The following is a 20578-nucleotide window of genomic DNA, read 5'->3' as shown; positions in this document are numbered from 1 at the left end:
TACTGTTATTTCTCCTGGCAATCTTGATTCCAGCTTGTGTTTCATCCAGCCCAGCATTTCTCATGATGTACTCTGCATATATTTTAAATAAGCAGGGTGACAATATACAGCCTTGACATTCTCTTTTCCTATTTGAAACCAGTTTGTTGTTCCATGTCCAGTTCTAACTGTTGCTTCCTGACCTGCATATAGGTTTCTCAAGAGGCAGGTCAGGTGGTCTGATATTCCCATCTCTTTCAGAATTTTCCATAGTTTACTGTGATCCACACAGTCAAAGGTTTGGGCATAGTCAATAAAACAGAAATAGATGTTTTTCTGGAACTCTCTTGCTTTTTCGATGATCCAGCGGATGTTGGCAATTTGATGTCTGGTTCCTCTGCCTTTTCTAAAACTAGCTTGAACATCTGGAAGTTCATGGTTCACATATTGCTGAAGGCTGGCTTGGAGAATTTTGAGCATTACTTTACTAGCGTGTGAGATGAGTGCAATTGTGTGGTAGTTTGAGCATTTTTTGGCATTGCCTTTCTTTGGGATTGGAATGAAAAGTGACCTTTTCCAGTCCCATGGCCAGTGCTGAGTTTTCCAAATTTGCTGGCATACTGAGTGTAGCACCTTCACAACATTATCTTTCAGGATTTGAAATAGCTCAACTGGAATTCCATCACCTCCACTAGCTTTGTTTGTAGTGATGCTTCCTAGGGCCCACTTGACTTCACATTCCAGGATGTCTGGCTCTAGGTGAGTGATCACACCATTGTGATTATCTGGGTCATGAAGATCTTTTTTGTACAGTCTTCTGTGTATTCTTGCCACCTCTTAATATCTTCTGCTTCTGTTATGCCCCTACCATTTCTGTCCTTTATTGAGCCCATCTTTGCATGAGATGTTCCCTTGGTATCTCTAATTTTCTTGAAGAGATCTCTAGTCTTTCCCATTTTGTTGTTTTCCTCTATTTCTTTGCATTGATAACTGGCTTGGTTTTGGCCAATTCTGAATGGAAAGGAGGAAGATAAGGATGGGTGGTTATGTCAGCCATGGAATCTACCACTTTTTCAGGATTTCCTCAACTACCCAGTTCTTTGTCATTTGTTCATGTATTTATTAAGCAAAAATATATTAACATCCCAGTATGCCTGATACAGAGCTAACACATTGGAAAAGACCCTGATTCTGGGAAAGATTAATGATAGGAGGAGAAGGGGGCGACAGAGGACGAGATGGTTGGATGGCATCAGTGGCTCAAAAGACATGAAATTTAACACTCTGGGAGACAGTGAAGGACAGTAAGCCTGGTGTGCTGCAGTCCATGCGTCGCAAAGAGTCAGACACGACTTAGCCGCTGAACAACAGTGCTAGGCAATGTATTAATTTCTAGACAACTACAAAGGGAAGACTTGATTCCTACAATAAAATAAACAACAATAGCAGTTAACATTTACTGATCCTGTGGAAGCAATTGTTCAAAGAACTTTCCCCTTTAATTCATTTAAAATTATCTAACCCAAGGTAGGTATTACTGCTATCTCCAACTCATGTATGAAGAAGGTGAGGCATTAGAAAAGTAAATAATTTGCCACAATCACATAGCTACTAAATGGCAAAGTCTGTCCAAGCTCTTAGTCATTATAATACTCAAAGAAACAAAAATTCCTCAACTTTTCTTGAAAATTTACTCTGTCTACTGGACATCCTCACATTAAGGACATGTATCTTAATTACATTTAATATCAAGACCATCAACTGCAATTTAAAATCATTTCTTTCCTTCTTTTTTCCTTTCTCCCTGTCCTTTTCACCCTCCCTCATCCCTCTTCCCTTCCTTCCTTTCTTTGGCTATTATGAATGGAAACAGGAGGGAGGGCATGTTGAGCTGTGTATAATGCACTTTCATACACTGAAGAATAATAGTGAGGGATTTATGAAAGAAAAATAAATCTATTGGAAGTGATTTTTACAAGAGCTTTTGGTATTTGAAGCTTGACTAGAAACACTCTAAAAGAAGAAAGCTGTTTTTGACATGTATAAGATTTTTTAACAACCATCTCTCTTGTAAGTAATTAAGTATAAGTAATTACATAATTACTTGATTATGTAGCAGCACTAAAATTTTACAGGAGGTTTTTCACTTAAACTCTACCCTTATAAAAATAATTGCCACAAGTCAAAATTATTTTCTAAATGCAGCAATTCTTTCTGCTTTTAATTTTTTGAGTGGGGGTACAGGGGGGGGAGTGGAATCTAGGCCTATTTTTGTTTAGCAACCAGCGCCAGAGAAATATATGATTTAATAATGTGTCACTGTGTTCAGACGCTGACTTAAAACTTAGAGTGAATCCGTAAGTTATGATGTTGAGAAACAATTAGGTGGGAAATGAAATTATAAGCAAAGGCATATTCTAGAGAATTTCTTTGGGCATCAATTTCTAAAATCATCAGTCATAATAGGGTGAGAATGCTATTACTTTAGTCACAAGACAGCATTTTAAAATACTTGGTATCTCAAAATGCATCACCAAATACTAAGACTGAGAGATTAAAAAAGCTTCAGATATAAAGAAGACTCTCAAAACTTCATTTTATGTAACTTCTGCTTACAAGAAACAAGCTTTGGTAACAAAATATGTGGGATTTGCCCCTATTTTCTTTCATTCTTCCTATCTTTCTTTGCTTTTTCTCTTTCTTAAAGTGAGCTGTCTCATCACTGCAAATTTTCTCAAGTTCTTAGAACTCTAATTAAAATGCGGTAATTGGTTATGTTACCTCAATTACCATGATGCATGGACATTGATGCAAAGTGACACCAATTGAATCCCTTGGGTGTTTTACCCTGGGGCCATCCCATTTATCGTGGCCTTATTATTTTCAATTATGTGGCTAGATGTGTTGCATACTTTCAAGGCCAATAAAAATGCAGTGTTCTCTGAACACAAGGTTCTGTTTTTTCAATGCTAGAGCTCTGGAGCAACAGGGCAAAAGGAAAAATATATTTTTGTGAAGAACAAAAACTCCAAATTCACTAAGGACTAAAACATACCTTTGCTAAAATAAAGGTATTTCAAAAGAATCCAGATTACATTTCTTTCTAAAAGCAAGGATGATTTATTTGCTATTGATGACTACTTCTAGCTAAGAAAATAGTGATGGAACCACTCAGAGACATTATAGGATGAGTTAGACAGGGTGGGAAACTGAGATAGAGAAACAAAAGTTTTCTTCCTCTTTAGATATAAGTTTGGGTTCACTTCACTTTGAAAGGGCTAAGCAGAGCTATAGGACTTCCCGTGACTCAATGGTAAAAAAATCTGCCTGCAGTACAGGGGATGCAGCTTCCATCCTTGGGTTGGGAAGATCCCATGGAGAAGGAAATGGCGACCCACTCCAGTATTCTTGCCCGGGAAATTCCATGGACAGTGGAATCTGGTGGGCTACAGTCCATGGGGTCACAAAAGAGTCAGACACAACTTAGCAACTAAACAACAACAACAAAAAAGCAGAGCTATACTGAATACTTTACAGACATAAATATAAACATAATACTAATAGTATTTTACAGAGATCTGTCCCCAGTGTGAATGGGATGGTAAGAGCACCTGAAATGGTTATAGCACATAGTAGTTCCTATTGGGACACCACTGTGTTTGTGGGAGACAAGCCATAGATTGTTCTATGCTTTGCAGTTGTCACTCCACATCTACCCATTCAATGCCAGTGGTGTCCTCAGTTATGATTGATTCCTGGACATTTCTCCACAAAAATCTAGGTGTGAATTAGAACATTATTTGGGAACATCATCTATATATATAATTTGACACTTTGTCAAACCAGTTTCATTTGCTGAGAATGATACTTGCATCTTCACCAGGCTTTCTTTTCTTTAAAAAAAAAAAAAATCACATTCTCAGATTTCTGAGAACCAAGGAATATCTTCTGTCCTTTTAGTTATCAGTTTATGTCTTGATTTATTTTGAGTATTTTGAAATAGGTACAGTATCTATCCATATGCTGCAGATGATAGAAGAAACTGACTTGGGAAAGGGAGTACTGGGACCATACCAAGATATTTTAAAAACTGGCAGAACAGGTATATTTATGACAGAATCCCAAGCTTTATCTCCAAATTAACACCAAAGAGCCTTATGTTTGCAACATTTTGAAAATCCTTTTCCATTTAAGCTTCATGAATAAATTAAATGTCAGGTCATTTCCCCCTTCTTCTCTTTGGATTCAACAGCAAACTCAAAAGAATTTTGCATAAAACTCATTCTGTTACTTTTAGAAGTACTTTTAAAGTAAAAAATGTTGAGTGATGATATATGATGACTTTATCCAAAGCATTTCATTCATAATATATGCCAAAAATTGGAACTTTATTATTCAAAATTTTCAAAACATATTTTGCCTTCTCAAGCCTTTCTTTTTTTTTTAATTCAGTGTTTTCTCATTGTTTGGTTTATCTTTTCCAAATAATCCCAATACTTAATTCTATTTCTTCCAGTGAAAATACATCTTATTTTTTTTTTAAATGAGAGTGGAAAAAAGCACTGGATTTTTTTCCAAATATAATCCTCTAACTAAATCTAAGCTTGAGTCTTTTGATCTTTAATACATTATACAAAAAATTCTTAAGACTGATCAACTAATAGAAAATAGTACATTAATAAAAACTATTGTGCTGTTATTTGTTTATATGATTCTTCTTATATTCAATAAAAAAAGAACTATAGGCAGATTCTAATGACAAGCAAAAATAAGACTATAAATCAATAATACAGGATGTGATAACCAACCAAAATAGTCATGGGGTAAAAAATGGCAAGAAATTATATCCAAAAAAACCTGTAATTCAAAAGATACATGCACTCCAGTGTTCAGAGCAGCATGATTTACCATAGCCAAGATGGAAGCAACCTAAATGTCCATCAACAGATTAATGGATAAAGAAGTGATATATATATATATATATATATGTGTGTGTGTGTATACACACACACACACACACACAATGGAATATTAATCACCCATAAAAAGAATGAAATAATGCCATTTGCAGCAATATGGAAGGCCTTAGAGATCATCATACTAAGATAACTAAGACAAATATCATATGATATCCTCATATGTGGAATCTAATATTAAAAATGATACAAATGAAGTTATTTATAAGACAGAAACAGCCTTGCAGATGTTAAAAATGAACTGGTGCTTACCAGAGAGGAAACATGCTGAGAGAGGGATAAACTAGGAACTTGGGATGAATACACACAAACTACTATATAAAAGTCAGATAACCAAAAAGAACCTACAGTATAGCACATGGATCTCTACTAAATATTCTGTGATAACCTATAGGAGAAAAGAATCTACCTAATACACACTGTAAATCAGCTATACTCCAATAAATATTTTTAAAAGATTAAGAAATAATACTGTGCCTTTCTGATCCACAAGTACAGTATAGCATATAGAGTATGGTATAGTTTTAATCACTCATTTAATATTTTGTTTTCAGAGTATCAGTCTTCCATATTTTTGTTAGATATATGCCTAAGCCTTTGTATTTTTGCTGCTATTGTAAATGATACTGACTTCAATTTCGATTGTTAAGTAAAAGTACAAAAACCACAACTTATATTAGTATATTGATCTTGTATCCTACAGCCTTCTTATATTCTTTGTTAGTTCTAAATATTTTGGGGGATTCTATAGCATTTTCTACATAGATGACCATAGAATTTATGAATAAGTTTTCTCCTTAATTTCCAAGCAGCATGTCTTTAATTTCTTTTTCTTGCTTTACTGTACTTGCTAAAATTTCCAGTGCAATGGTGAACAGAAGTGGGTGAAAATGGACATCCTTACCATGTAAGAAGAAAAAAATTCAGTGTTTTACCATTAAGCATGATGTCAGTTGTAAATTACTGTATATGCCTTTTATTAAGCTAAGGAAGCTCCTACTTTAGTCTTAGGATTCTGAGCTTATATCAGGAAGAATGTTGGATTTTGGCAAATGCTTTTTCTGCACTCATTGGGATATAGTTTTCCTTTCTATTTGATTATGGTGAATTACATTGATCTGTTTCATATGTTAAGCTACTTGTGCATTTCTATAACTCACATGGTCATAATGTGTTATCAGTATTTATATATTGTTGATTATTTTATAAAATTTTAATACCTTTTCTATATTCACGAGAGATATTGGTCAGTAGTTTTCTTGTAATATTTTCGACTAATGCTGAGTTGGGAAGTATTTCTTCCTTTTCAATTTTCTGGAAGATTTTGCATAAAATTAGTACAATTTCTTACCTCTCTATTTGGGAGAATTTACCCATAAAGTTATCAAGGCCTGGAATTCTCTTTACAAGGAGATTTTAAACTAATGGTCATGTAGAAGATATGGAACTATTCAGGTTGTGTATTTCTTTTTGAGTAAATGTCGACAGTCTGCAACTTTTAAGGAATTTGTATATTTTATCTAAATAATTGAATTTAATGTTAGAAAATTATTCATAGTATTTCCTTTATATTCATTCAACATTGGTAGAATCTGTAGTAATTTCTCTTATTTCCAATAACGATGATTAATTTTTTTCTCCTCTGTCTCTGTTCAGTCTTCTAGATCTTTATTAGCTTCACTGATCTTAAAATTTTTTTTCTCATAAATTTTTTTCTATTGTTTTTTTCTGTTTTTAATTTCAGTGATTTCTCCTTGAATCTTTATTATTTCCATTCTTCTACTTTGTGTTTAATCTGCCCTTCTCTAGTTGCATAAGGTGAAAATTAAGGTTATTATTTTGGTGGAAAATTTTGGTTGGTACAAATTTTAATTTTTCCTATTTTTATTCATTTCAAAATAATCTCTAATTTCTCTTTTTCATTTTTCTTTGTTCCAGGAATTATATATAAGTTTGCATTTAGTTTCCAAACATTTCAGGATTTCTCCAATATATTTCTAATAGTTATTTCAAAACTAATTCTGTTATAGTCAGAGAACAGGATATAATGAGGACTTTTTAAAATCTGAGACTTGTCCACAGCTCAGAAGAGAGTCAGTTTTGGTAGATGTCCTATGTACACTTGAAAAGAGTGTATATTCTCCTATTATTGGATGCAGTGTTTTAAATGTCAATTGGGTCAAATTGATTTATGGTATGATTCAAGTTTTTTATATTCTTACTGATTTTCATTCTAATTGTACTAACAATTATTGAGAAAAGTATTGGACTCACTGCCCCAAATTGTATATTCTTATCTTCTTGTAACTGTATCAGTTTTGATTTATGAGTTTATAAGTTTTGTTACTAGAGCACAAACATTTAGTAATGAATGGCATGTTCTCTTGATTAATTAGCATATTTATCATTAAGAAATACCCTTCTTTATACCTTGTAATATTATTTGCTCCAAACTCTAATTGGTTTACTATTAATGTAGACACTCCAACACTCTTTTAATTGTATTAGCTTAATATATAGTTTCCCATCATTTTACTTTTAACTTAATTTTTCTTTATACTTAAAATGGAATCATATAGTTCAGTCTTGATTTTTAATGCAAGCTAGAAATTATTGCATTTTAATTGAGGTCTTTAATCCATTTATATTTAACAGAATTATTCATGCAGTTGGTTCAATTTTTCATTGATTATATCTATTCTTCACTCCCAGTTTTCCTCTTTCTCTGCATTGTGTGAGATTTTTAAAAATGATTTTCTTTCCCTTGTTGACCTATTTCTTATAGCCCCTTCTGTTTTTAAAGAGTCAGAGTATATATTTTATCTATCTTTAAGTGATTCTATACCACTATACTTGATATAAGAACTATACATACAAAAGTATAATTCTATTTCCTGGACTGTGATATTTTTGTTATATGTTTTACATCTACATGTCTTATATTAATAAATCCCTTAATACATTGTTATTATCTTCCTTTCAACAACCTATTATTATTTAAAGAAATTTAAATAAAATGGAAAAAATTTCATATTAACCCACACAGTAAATGTTTCCAATGCTTTTCATTTCTTTTTGCAGACTCAGGCTTCCACTAATACCATTTTTTTTTTTTTTTTCGTGAAAGGATTTCCTTTAACATTTTTGGCAGTTCTGCTGATTGTTTTTTTTAAGTCTTGATAGCTGAAAAATATTTATTTTTGTCTTACTTTTAGAAGAGCATTTTCTGTGTGAAATTCTGGGTTATTTTTTTCAATACTTTAAAAATGCTGTTCCACTGTCTTCTGACTTTTATTATTTCTGAAAAATGTATGCAATGACTCTTTCTTCTTAAGCTTCTATATATAATGTATTCCCCACTGACCACTGGATACTTTGAAGATATTTCTCTTATCACTGGTGTGGTCTTTTTCATGTTTCCTGGGCTTAAAATTTGTTGACATTCTGGATCTATGGGTTTATAGTTTTCGTCAAATTTGGGAAATTCTGGTCATTATTTCTTCAAAAATTAAAAAAAAAATAATTTATTTATTTTAACAGGAAGCTAATTACCATACAATATTGTGGGTTTTGCCATACATTGACATGAATCAACCATGGGTGTACATGTGTCCCACATCCAGAACCCCCACCCACCTCCTTCCCCATCCCATCCCTCTGGGTTGTCCAAGTGCACCGGCTTTGAGTGCCCTGTTTCATGCATCAAACTTGGACTGATCATCTATTTCACATATGGTAATATACATGTTTCAATACTATTCTCTCAAATCATCCCACCCTTGCCTTCTCTCTCAGAGTCCAAAAGTCTGTTCTTTATATCTGTGTCTCTTTTGCTGTCTCGCATATAGGGTCATTGTTACCATCTTTCTAAATTCCATATATATGCATTAATATATTATATTGGTGTCTTTCTTTCTGATTTACTTCACTCTGTATAATAGGCTCCAGTTTCATCCACCTCATTAGAACTGATTCAAGTGGGTTCTTTTTAATAGCTGAGTAATATTCTATTGTGTATATGCACCATAACTTTCCTATCCATTCATCTGCTGATGGACATCTAGGTTACTTCCATGTCCTAAATATTGTAAACAGTGCTGTGAAGAACGTTGGGGGTACACGTCTCTTTCAATTCTGCTTTCCTTGGTGTGTATGCCCAGCAGTGGGATTGCTGGGTCACATGGCAGTTCTATTTCCAGTTTTTTAAGGAACCTCCACACTGTTCTCCATAGTGGCTGTGCTAGTTTGCATTCCCACCAACAGTGTAAGAGGGTTCCCTTTTCTCTGCACCCTCTCCAGCATTTACTGTTTGTAAACTTCTTGATAGCAGCCATTCTGACTGGCATGAGATGGTACCTATTTGTGATTTTGATTTGCCTTTCTCTGATAACGAGTGACGTTGAGCATCTTTTCATGTGTTTGTTTGTTTGTATGTCTTCTTTGAAGAAATGTCTTTTTAGTTCTTTGGCCCATTTTTTGATTGGGTCATTTATTTTTCTGCATGAGCTGCTTGTATACTTTTGAGATTCTTTGTCAGTTGCCTCATTTGCTATTATTTTCTCCCATTGTGAAGGCTGTCTTTTCACCTTGCTTATAGTTTTTTTCATTGTGCAAAAACTTTTAAATATAATTAGGTCCCATTTGTTTATTTTTTCTTTTATTTCCATTACTCTGGGAGGTGGGTCATGGAGGATCCTGCTGTGATTTATGTTAGAGAGTGTTTTGCCTATGTTTTCCTTTAGGAGTTTTATAGTTTCTGGTCTTACATTTAGATCTTTAATCCAATTTGAGTTTATCTGTGTGTATGGTGTTAGAAAGTGTTTTAGTTTCATTCTTCTACAGGTGGTTGACCAGTATTCCCAGCACCACTTGTTAAAGAGATTGCCTTTTCTCCATTATATATTCTTGCCTCCTTTGTCAAAGATAAGGTGTCTATAGGTGCATGGATTTATCTCTGGGCTTTCTATTTTGTTCCATTGATCTCTATTTCTGTCTTTGTGCCAGTACCATACTGTCTTGATGACTGTAGCTTTGTAGTATAGTCTGAAGTCAGGCGGGTTGATTCCTTCAGTTGCTATCTTCTTTCTCAAGACTGCTTTGGCTATTCGAGGTTTTTTTTGTAATTCCATACAAATTGTGAAATTATTTCTTCTAGTTCTGTGAAAAATACCATTGGTAGCCTGATAAAGATTGCATTGAATCTATAGATTGCTTTGGATAGTATACTCATTTTTACTATATTGATTCTTCCAATCAATGAACAAGGTATATTTTTCCATCTATTTGTGTCACCTTTGATTTCTTTCATCAGTGTTTTATAGTTTTCTATATACAGGTCTTTTGTTTCTTTAGGTAGATTTATTCCTAAGTATTTTATTCTTTTTGTCACAATGGTGAGTGGGATTGTTTCCTTATTTTCTCTTTCTGTTTTCTCATTGTTAGTGTATAGGAATGCAAGGGATTTCTGTGTATTAATTTTATATCCTGCAAATTTACTATATTCATTGACTAGCTCTAGTAATTTTCTGGTGGTGTCTTTAGGGTTTTCTATGTAGAGGATCATGTCATCTGCAAACAGTGAGAGTTTTACTTCTTTTCCAATCTGGATGCCTTTTATTTATTTTTCTTCTCTGACTGCTGTGGCTAAAATTTCCAAAACTATGTTGAAAAGTGGTGTTGAGAGTGCACACCCTTGTCTTGTTCCTGACTTTAGGGAAAATGGTTTCAGTTTTTCACCATTGAGGATAATGTTTGCTGTAGGTTTATCATATATAGCTTTTATTATGTTGAGGTATGTTCCTTCTATGCCTGCTTTCTGGAGAGTTTTTTATCATAAATGGGTGTTGAATTTTCTCAAAGTCTTTCTCTGCATCTATTGAGATAAACATATGGTTTCTATCTTTCAATTTGTTAATGTGGTGTATCACATTGATTGATTTGTGAATACTGAAGAATCCTTGCATCCCTGGGATAAAGCCCACTTGGTCATGATGTATGCTGTTGGATTCTGTTTGCTAGAATTTTGTTGAGGATTTTTGCATCTATGTTCATCAGTGACATTGGTCTGTTTTCTTTTTGGTGGCATCTTTTTCTGGTTTGGTATTAGGGTGATCGTGGCCTCATAGAATGAGTTTGGGAGTTTACCTTTCTCTGCAATTTTCTGGAACAGTTTGAGTAGGATAGGTGTTAGCTCGTCTCTAAATTTTTGGTAGAGTTCGCCTGTGAAGCCATCTGGTCCTGGGCTTTTGTTTGCTGGAAGATTTTTTTTATTACAGTTTCAATTTCCGTGCTTGTGATAAGTCTGTTAAGATTTCCTATTTCATCCTGGTTCAGTTTTGGAAGGTTATACTTTTCTAAGAATCCGTCCATTTTTTGCAAGTTGTCCATTTCATTGGCATGTAGTTGCTGATAGTTGTCTCTTATGATCCATTGTATTTCTGTGTTGTCTATTGTGATTTCTCATTTTAATTTCTAATTTTGTTGCTCCCCTCTTTCCCTTGATGAATCTGGCTAATGGTTTGTCTATTTTATCTATCTTCTCAAAGAACCAGCTTTTAGTTTTATATATTTTTGCTATAGTTGGCTGTGCTTTTTTTTTCATTTATTTCTGCCCTAATTTTTATGATTTTTTTTTCCTTCTACACACCCTGGGGTTCTTCATTTCTTCTTTTTCTAGTTGCTTTACGGGCAAAGTTAGGTTATTTATTTTATTTTTCTCTTGTTTCTTGAGGTAAGCTTGTATTGCTATGAACCTTCTGGTTAGCACTGCTTTTACTGAATCCCATAGGTTTTGGGTTGTTGTGTTTTCATTTTCATTTGTTTCTATGCATATTTTGGTTTCTTTTGATTTCTTCCATGATTTGATGGTTATCCAGAAGCATGTTGTTTAGCCTCCATATGTTTGTATTTTTAATAGTTTTTTTTCCCCTATAGTTGACATCTAATCTTACCACATGGTGATCAGAAAAGATGCTTGAAATGATTTCAATTTTTTTAAATTTAATGATTCCAATTAGATATACACTAACCTGCCTGAAGTTATCTCCCAGCTCATTTATGCTATCTTTTTGGCTTTTTTCCTGTCTGTCATTTCTGACAGTTTCTATTGTTATGTTTTCAGATTTATGAATTGTTGCTTGTGCAATGTCTAATTGGTTGCTAATACTATCCAGTGTATTTTTCATCTCGGGTATTATAGTTTTCATCTGTCGAAGTTTTAGACAGATATTTTCAATGTCTCTACTTAATAAGCTCAATATATTTTCTAGCTCTTTGAACATATGGAATGCAAGTAAAATAACTTTTAATGTTATCTATTAATTCTATAATTTGTCATTTCTGGGTCTGCTTCTATTGATTGAATTTTTCTCCTCATTATCGAATGTATTTTACTTCTTTGTATGCTGGTAGCTTTTTAAAAAGAATTTATTTATTTTTAATTGAAGGATAATTGCTTTACAATATTGGTTTGATTTCTGCCATACATCAACATGAAATAGCCATAGGAATAAACATGTATACTGGTAGCTTTTAACTGGATGGCAGATACTGCAAATTCTACCTTACTCGATGCTGGATACTCAGATGCCAATAAGTATTCTTGAGTGTTATGCTGAGATATATTTAAATTACTTTTAAACAGTTTGCTCTTTTCAGGTTTTGTTTTAAAACTTTTTGGGCAAGACTTCCCAAGTGTCTCAGTGGTAAAAAAAAAAAAAAAAAAAAAAAAAAAAAAACCCACCTGCCAATGCAGAAGTTGTAGGTTTGATCACTGGGTCAGAAAGATCCCCTGGAGGAGAAAATGGCATCCTACTCCAGTATTCTTACTGGGAAAGAGGAGCCTAGTAGGCTACACTCCATGGGGTCACAAAGAGTAGGAAGAAACTGAGTGTCTGTGCGCGTGCACACACACACACACACACACACACACACACACACACACACACACACAGAGCATTTAGTCTAATTTGCATTACAAATGCAAAACTGTTCTTAGTACTCTGTCACAGGCCCTGTGAATGATAAGGGTTTCTACTGTGACTGATAGGAAAAGGAACTATTCCCAGCTGTATGTGAGCTTCAGGGATTGTTCCCTCTACTTTGTTCAGGGGATTACCTCTCTGAAGACTTAAGAAGATTCCTCTGCATAGCTCTAGAGCCATCGCTCTGTGCAGCTCTCTCCTCTCTGTTATATGCCTGTAGCACCTGTAGCTGCCCTGTCCTCATTGGACTCCCAGACCTGTCTTCTCAACCCAGGGAGAATGCTAGACTCTGCAAGGATTTCTTCTTTGTATACAGCGACCTGGAAATTCTCTCTAGGCAGAAATGTGAGTAACCACAGTATCACTTCAATCATTTCACATCTCTTCACTGCCTGGTATTCAAGGACTTGAAATTGTGATTTCTGTCCAGTTTTTAAATTATTTCAGGTATAAGGGTACTTGATCCTTTACTCTATCCTGGTTAGAAGTGGAAGACTGTCTATATCTTTTTAGAGGAAGAAGGTCTATGGCTTCCATCAAGGAGTAATCAAGGATGAAGCACAAGCTGGAATCAAGATCTCCTGGAGAAATATCAATAACCTCAGATATACAGATGACACCACCCTTATGGCAGAAAGCAAAGAAAAACTAAAGAGCTTCTTGATGAAAGTGAAAGAGGAGAGTAAAAAAGTTGTCCTAAAACTGAAAATTCAGAAAACTAAGGTCATGAAATCCAGTTGCATCAGTCCAGTTCAGTTACTTAGTCATGTCCAACTCTTTGTGGTCTCATGAACTGCAGCATTCCAGGCCTCCCTATCCATCACCAACTCCTGGAGTTTACTCAAACTCCTGTTGATTGAGTTGGTGATGCCATTCAACCATCTCATCCTCTGTCATCCCCTTCTCCTCCTGCCTTCAGTCTTTTCCAGCATCAGGGTCTTTTCCAATGAGTTGGTTCTTTGCATCAGGTGGCTGAGTATTGGAGTTTCAGCTTCAGCATCTGTCCTTCCAATAAATATTCAAGACTTATTTCCTTTAGGATTGACTGGTTGGATCTCCTTGCAGTCCAAGAGACTCTCAAGAGTCTTCTGCAAAACCACAGTTCAAAAGCATCAATTCTTCAGTGCTCAGCTTTCGTTATAGTCCAACTCTCATATCCATACATGACCACTGGAAAAACCAGAGCTCTGACTAGAGGGACCTTGTTGGCAAAGTAATGTTTCTGCTTTTTAGTATGCTGTCTAGGTTAGTCATAACTTTTCTTTCAAGGAGCAAGCATCTTTTAATTTCATGGCTGCAGTCACCATCTGCAGTGATTTTGGATTCCCCCAAAATAAAGTCTGCCACTGTTTCTACTGTTTCCCTATCTATTTGCCATGAAGTGATGGGACCAGATGCCATGATCTTAGTTTTCTGAATGTTGAGCTTTAAGCCAACATTTTCACTTTCCTCTTTCACTTTCATCAAGAGGCTTTTAGTTCTTCTTCACTTTCTTCCGTAAGGGTGCTATCATCTGCATATCAGAGGTTATTGATATTTCTCCTGGCAATCTTGACTACAGCTTATGCTTCATCCAGCTCAGCATTTCTCATGATGTACTCTGCATATAAGTTAAATAAGCAGGGTGACAATATACAGCCTTGATGTACTCCTTTCCCTATTTGAAACCAGTCTATTGTTCTATGTTCAGTTCTAACTGCTGCTTCCTAACCTGCAGACTGATTTCTAAAGAGGCAGGTCAGGTGGTCTGGTATTCCCATCTCTTTCAGAATTTTCCACATTTGTTGTGGCCCACAGAATCAAAGGCTTTGGCATAGTCAATAAAGCAGAAATAGATATTTTTCTGGAACACTCTTGCTTTTTAGATGATCCAACGGATGTTGGCAATTTGATCTCTGGTTCCTCTGCCTTTTATAAATCCAGGTTGAACATCTGAATTTTACAGTTCATGTACTGCTGAAGCATGGCTTGGAGAATTTTGAGCATTACATTGCTAGCGTGTCAGATGAGTGCAATTGTGTGGTAGTTTGAGCATTCCTTGGCATCACCTTTCTTTGGGATTGGAATGAAAACTGACCTTTTCCAGTCCTGTGGCCACTGCTGAGATTTCCAAATTTGCTGGCATATTGAGTGCAGTGCTTTCACAGCCATCATCTTTTAGGATTGAAATAGCTCAATTGGAATTCCCTCACCTCCACTAGTTTTGTTCAGACTGATGCTTCCTAGGCCCACTTGACTTCACATTCCAGAATGTCTGGCTCTAGGTGAGTGATCACACCATCAGGATTATCTGGGTCATGAAGATCTTTTTTGTGTAGTTCTTCTGTGTATTTTTGCCACCTCTTTTTAACATCTTCTGCTTCTGTTAGGTTCATACCAATTCTTTCCTTTATTGTGCCCATCTTTGCATGAAATGTTCCCTTGGTATCTCTAATTTTTTTTGAAGAGATCTCTAACCTTTCCCATTCTATTGTTTTCCTCTATTTCTTGCATTGATCACTAAGGAAGGCTTTCTTATCTCTCCTTGCTCTTCTTTGGAACTCTCATTCAAATGGCTATATCTTTCCTTTTCTCCTTTTCCTTTTACTTCTCTACTCACAGCTATTTGTAAGGCCTCCTCAGACAGGCATTTTGCCTTTTTGCATTTATTTTTCTTGGAGATGGTCTTGATCCCTGACTCTTGTACAATGTTACAAACCTGCGTCCATAGTTCCTCAGGCACTCTGTCTATCAGATATAATCCCTTGAATCTATTTCCATATAATCATAAGGGATTACCGTAGACTCATAAGAGATTTGCCAGTCCAGGTTCAATGCATGAGGCAGGGTACTCAGGGCTGGTGCTCTGAGATGACCCTGAGGGATGGGATGGGGAGGGAGGTGGGGGGGTTCAAGATGGGGAACACATGTACACACATGGCTGATTCATGTCAATGTATGGCAAAAACCACTACTATACTGTAAAGTAATTAGCCTCCAATTAAAATAAATAAGTTAAAAAATATTTTTAAATTTTTTAAATTTTTAAAAAGGAAAAATAAATCATAAGGGATTTGATTTAGGTTATACCTGAATGGTCTAGTGGTTTTCTCTACTTTCTTCAGTTTAAGTCTGAAACTGGCAATAAGTTCATGATCTGAGCCACAGTCAGCTCTCAGTCTTGTTTTTGCTGACTGTATAGAGCTTCTCCATCTTTGGCTGCAAAGAATATAATCAATCTGATTTTGGTATTGACCATCTGGTGACGTCCATGTGTAGAGTCTTCTTTTGTGTTGTTGGAAGAGGGTGTTTGCTATGACCAGTGCATTCTCTTGGCAAAACTCTATTAGCCTTTTCCCTGCTTCATTCTGTACTCCAAGGCCAAATGTGCCTGTTACTCGAGGTATTTCTTGACTTCCTACTTTTGCATTCCAGTGCCCTATAATGAAAAGGACATCTTTTTTGGGTGTTGGTTCTAGAAGTTCTTGTAGTCTTCAAGAAGCATTCAATGTCAGCTTCTTTAGCATGACTGGTCAGGGCATAGACTTGGATTACTGTCATATTGAATGGTTTGCCTTGGAAATGAATAGAGATCATTCTGTCATTTTTGAGACTGCATCCAAGTAGTGCATTCTGGACTTTTTTGTTGACTATGATGGCTACTCCATTTCTTCTAAGGGATTCTTGCCCACAGTAGTAGATATAATGGTCATCTGAGTTATATTCACCCATTCCAGTCCATATTAGTTTGCCAATTCCTAAAATGTCAATGTTCACTCTTGCCATCTCGTTTGACCACTTCCAATTTGCCTCAATTCATGAACCTAACATTCCAGTTTCCTATGCAATATTGCTCTTACAGCATCACTTCATGCCAAATAGATGGGGAAACAATGGAAACAGTGACAGACTTTATTTTGGGGGAATCCAAAATCACTGCAGATGGTGACTGCAGCCATGAAGTTAAAAGGTGCCTGCTCCTTGGAAGAAAAGTTATGACTAACCTAGACAGCATACTAAAAAGCAGAAACATTACTTTGCCAACAAGGTCCCTCTAGTCAGAGCTCTGGTTTTTCCAGTGGTCATGTATGGATGTGAGAGTTGGACTATAAAAAAGCTTAGCACCAAAGAATTGATGCTTTTGAACTGTGGTGTTGGAGAAGATTCTTGAGAGTCTCTTGGACTGCAAGGAGATCCAACCAGTCCATCCTAAAGGAAATCAGTCCTGAATATTCATTGGAAGGACTGATGCTGAAGCTGAAACTCCAATACTTTGGCCACCTGATGCAAAGAACCGACTCATTGGAAAAGACCCTGATGCTGGAAAAGACTGAAGGCAGAAGGAGAAGGGGACGACAGAGGATGAGATGGTTGAATGGCATCACCAACTCGATGGACCTGAGTTTGAGTAAGCTCTGGGAGTTGATGTTGTACAGGGAAACCTGGCATGTTGTAGTCCATGGGGTTGCAGAGAGTCAGACACGACTGAGTGAACTGAAGGAGTTATCTTCTCTTTGCTAAAGATTATTCTGAGTAGATTTGTAAATTATTATAGATTATTCAGAGTGGATTTATACTGATATGGATTCTTATTGTTTTCATGGATTGTTTCACATATTTTAATCTGTATCTGTTGTAGGAAGTGAAATTCAAACTGTTCAAATAATAGAAAGCTTAGTTCTCTGTAATAAATACATCACAAATTCAAAACAATATTTGGGAAATGGGATACTCTAAGGTAATACAGGCAGATTGTACTGTTGACCAAAATGTAAAGCCTGAATCATATAAAGAAGTCAAAGGAACAAAATTCAAACTTTTTTGGTTCATAAAGAAAAAAAGGAGGAGATGATAAATAAAAACATATGATTCAAATGAAAATTAGTCTTACAGTATAAAAAGTATACACAGAGATTATTTTTACAGATAACACAAAATAAACCAAAGTAAATCTGGGAAAAGAGCTCGAATGTAGAAAGAACGAAGTGGAGTTGGTCAAATAATTATGTAATTTCAAATCTCGATGATAAGTGAGAAAGATGCTTTTGAGTTCTATCTGTCTTAATTCCCAGAATTTTTTTTTTTTTTTATTTAACTCCCAGAATTTAATAAAAGATTTTTTGCTTTCTTCCAGTTAAAAAGAGAGAGAGATTCATTATTTACCTAGTTAGGAGAATTAGAGAAGCTTACTTAATTGACATTTTTACTTTTATTTGAATTTTTCTGAATATTAAGGAAAGATTTTCCATATTTTATCAACATTAACTCTAAACTTAAAGCCAGCAATTACCTCCAGAGACATAGCATTATTGTTCTTTGTATATTTGCATTAACTACACATTTTCTGGAAAAGGAAGATGTCTTGTTTACCTTTGAATCACTAACACTGATTATTATAGAGTATCACTTAGAAAAAATCCATTTGTTTAACAAATACTACAGAGTACCTGTTAAGTCCTACATGCTATTTGGGGTTTTTAGGAATGTAAAGGTGAGGAGAACCTGAAATGTGGCTGTTTTCTTCAGACTAGTGGAGAAGATCAACAGTAATTAAATCATCACACAAATAGAAGTGACATGAAAAATGAGGCAAACTGGACAGACGATTAGGTGACATCTCTTATACAAGCTATTTCCAAAGTGACTGATTAAAAAAATTCTACAGTACAGAGACAGAGTTAGAGCCTTTAATTCTAAGTTCCAGAACCTAGCCTGCACGTTCAGAATGACTTCATTGAATACCTCATAGAGAATTTCCTTCAGAAATAACTTGAAGAAAAGAGTATACCATGGGGGACTACACATCATATCTTAGAACCTGAAAACACTGACCCTACCTTCAAGAAGAAAGGTTAAAAGTCATCTGCTTGGTGATCTCATGAAAGTGAAATACTCAAATAGGAACATAATACTCAAAGCCATTTTTTTGAGAATATGAACACTGAGAATTAATATAGTAACTCTAGACCAAATGCCAGAATGAAACAAAATTATGAAATAAAAAGTGTGTTCATTCATTTAGCAAATGTCTATTAAAATCTACTATATGTGGGTATGTCCCAGACCCTGGAAATACAGCACTGAATGTTCCTGTGCACAGAAAAGGATGTCATAGCGGCAGGGACACTGGATGGAAAAGCAAACAGACCACTTAGAGGCTCCTGAGTCTCTTTAAAGGCAGCCTCCACATGGGTGAAACACTTGTTTGCTTAACAAAGCAACCTGGACTCTTTACCCAAGCAATAGAGATCAGAAGTCAGAAACAGTTCCAACATTTTTAGGTACATGGTATTCACTGCATTGTTGACATTAGTACTGATTGCTACTCTTCTCTCCCTTTCTCGAGGGACTGTCCACTTGTTTAGCACAGAGGACCTTATTTGCTACCTCAGCATTCCAGAAAACCTACACATCCAGCATCCAACCTACAGAAAAAGGGAATTGGTCCACCTGTAATGTTTATCTACTTCTCTGTAGTAGCTTGAACCTCTCAGAAGTAGCCAATATTTCAAAGCTAGAGCTTACCTTTACCACCTAAGTAGGATAAAAATGTCCACAGCTAGTCTGCAGAGGTCCACTCCTGCATCCCTGATCATATGATTTCAAGTAAATCTCCAGAGAAACACAGTTCTGTCTCCTCCAAAGCAGCCTGAATGCTTCTAAAATGTTAGAGCTTCTCCAGGTGCAACTGGTTTTTATGTAAACTTTATTATGGTCACTACTATGCTTAGATGTTTCAAACTATAGATAAAAAATAACCTCTTCTACACTTTCAAACACTAGGAGGGACAAAAAGGAAGAAAGAAAAGAAAGGACTCTAACTAAATGGCTTCACAACAAACATCATTTTAAGAAAAGACATCCAATTATATAGAATCTGATTACTGATAATAACTTGGACGTCTTAAGAAATTTAGCAACTTCAGTACAAAACAATTGAAGTGAACTATTGAGGATAAAATCATCCCCTAGACTCAACATAACTACAGTTGCAAAAAGAGTGAGAAAGCTTACTGATTCACTGCCCCCTCTGTTCCCAGTTCCCAATGCCAAACACATCAGATAGCAAATATTAAGGTTTTGTTAAAATTAAAATTCATAGGAGGAGACTGTTTTTTAGTGGCAACGTTATATTTGATTTTTCAATTTTGAATCTTGAACTCTGAAAACATAGAACTGATGATATAAATACACAAGAAAAAATTTCCATTGTATCTATATATGTATGTATGTGTCTATTTCACTTATGTAAGTCAAACATGAGAATTAGGCCTTGAACTAACAGACACTAACTTCATGGTCCTTTGGGGAATGCAATCTTTTCATCTATAAATCCTTTCCCTTAAGGATATGAAGGTTTTCTCAATAAGTGTGTATTCTATTCTATATTATAATAAAACAACTCTAGCTATATGTTTTTCTTTCATCTAGCAACAGCCTGAATTTACAGTCAATTTGGAAAATTCTTAAAAGCAGTCCACACCTCTACCTTGAGCACTGCATTAAAACTCTCAGAGGAAACTTGCTAGTTCTCAGCAATGCATCTCTATTTGAAGGCACTCTAAGCAGGAACAATGGAGACTGTTTTACACATGGACAGTGTGAATTCCTATCACGGAAAGAAAAGGCAAGTGGCATACTTTACTTCATTGCCTTGTCTGT

At 35.3% G+C, this 20578-nt stretch overlaps 1 protein-coding gene across 1 annotated transcript in view; it reads right to left on the bottom strand.

Annotated features, from left to right (window-relative positions):
• Nucleotides 1-20578, bottom strand: part of AKAP6 (A-kinase anchoring protein 6) — a 441039-nt gene that overhangs the window by 33354 nt on the left and 387107 nt on the right. The window lies entirely within an intron of this gene.

This window comes from Muntiacus reevesi, chromosome 15 (assembly GCF_963930625.1).
Source record: "Muntiacus reevesi chromosome 15, mMunRee1.1, whole genome shotgun sequence".
In the NCBI taxonomy this organism is placed as follows: Eukaryota; Metazoa; Chordata; class Mammalia; order Artiodactyla; family Cervidae; genus Muntiacus; species Muntiacus reevesi.
The sequence above is the reverse complement of the archived record's forward strand: the minus strand, read 5'-3'. Positions and strand labels throughout refer to the sequence as shown.